The following is a 1,713-nucleotide window of genomic DNA, read 5'->3' as shown; positions in this document are numbered from 1 at the left end:
TAATGCTTTAATCGGCAGGGCCACCCTTAATCGACTCGGAGCGGTGGTATCGACGCCCCACCTCTGCATGAAATTCCCGACCTCAGCGGGGATAGCAACGGTGAGGGGAGACCAGAAGCTGGCAAGAAAATGCTACAATGAAAGCCTAAACCTGAGAGGAAAAGGCAAAGAAGCTCACACAATAGAGCTCGGTGGAGCAAGGATTAAAAAAGAGCGGCGACCGCAGCCCGGGGGAAAAACCGAGGAGATTCAGGTCGGCGAAGAGGAAGGAAAAAACACTCACATAGGAGCCAACCTAGGGGAAACCCTAAGACAAGGGTTGACTAAGCTCCTAAGAGATAACTCCGATCTCTTCGCCTGGAAGGCCTCCGACATGCCTGGGATAGATCCCGAGCTCATGTCCCACAAGCTTTCGGTCTACTCGGGATCTCGACCTGTACAACAACGAAGACGCAAGCTCGGCCCAGAGCGAGCTCTAATAGTAGAGGAGCAAGTACAAGCGCTCCTAGAAGCCGGTTTCATCAGAGAAGTCAAGTATCCAACATGGCTAGCCAATGTAGTGCTAGTCAAAAAACAAAATGGTAAATGGAGAATGTGCGTCGACTATACCGACTTAAATAAGGCATGTCCCAAGGACCCTTATCCACTACCAAGCATTGACGCCCTAGTAGATTCTAGCTCGGGGTATCAATACTTGTCGTTCATGGACGCCTACTCAGGGTATAACCAAATCCCTATGTATGAACCAGACCAGGAAAAAACATCATTCATCACGCCCAGAGCTAACTTTTGCTACGTGGTCATGCCATTTGGATTGAAAAATGCAGGGGCCACATATCAAAGGCTGATGAATAAGGTGTTTGCCCCTCACTTAGGGAGCTTAATGGAAGTGTACGTCGACGATATGCTGGTAAAGACCAAGAAAGAAGTCGACCTCTTGTCCGACCTTTCACAAGTCTTTGACACCATAAGGTTGCACGGGATGAGACTAAATCCTGCAAAGTGCACCTTCGTGGTGGAGGCAGGAAAATTTCTAGGATTCATGCTAACACAAAGAGGGATTGAAGCCAATCCCGACAAGTGTAGAGCTATCTTAGAAATGAAAAGCCCGACTTGTTTGAGGGAGGTCCAACAGCTGAATGGCCGACTAGCAGCTCTCTCCAGATTTTTGGCAGGATCAGCACTAAGATCCCTTCCACTGTTCTCCCTGTTGAGAAAGGGACACCAGTTTGAATGGACTCCCGAATGCGAGGAGGCATTCCAGGAGTTCAAAAAGTTTTTGAGCCAACCTCCTATTTTGACCCGACCTGTAGCCGGAAAGGACCTCGTCCTATACCTATCCGTGGCAGACAAGGCTGTCTCAGCAGCCTTGATAAGAGAAGACAAGGACGGTCAACACCCAATCTACTTCATCAGTAAAGTTCTACAGGGCCCTGAGCTAAGGTATCACAAATTAGAAAAGTTTGCCTACTCCTTAGTAATAGCCTCTCGAAGGCTACGGCCTTACTTCCAAGCTCACACAATAAGAGTCCGCACGAACCAACCCATGAAGCAAATCCTCCAAAAAACGGATGTTGTAGGAAGAATGGTTCAATGGGCAATAGAGCTCTCCGAGTTCGACTTGAAGTACGAAACTCGGACGGCGATTAAAGCCCAGTGCCTCGCCGACTTCATTGCAGAATATGCAGGGGATCAAGAGGATAAACCAACTAC

This window comes from Arachis ipaensis, chromosome B09 (genome assembly GCF_000816755.2).
Source record: "Arachis ipaensis cultivar K30076 chromosome B09, Araip1.1, whole genome shotgun sequence".
NCBI lineage: Eukaryota > Viridiplantae > Streptophyta > Magnoliopsida > Fabales > Fabaceae > Arachis > Arachis ipaensis.
Note: the sequence above shows the minus strand (reverse complement) of the source record.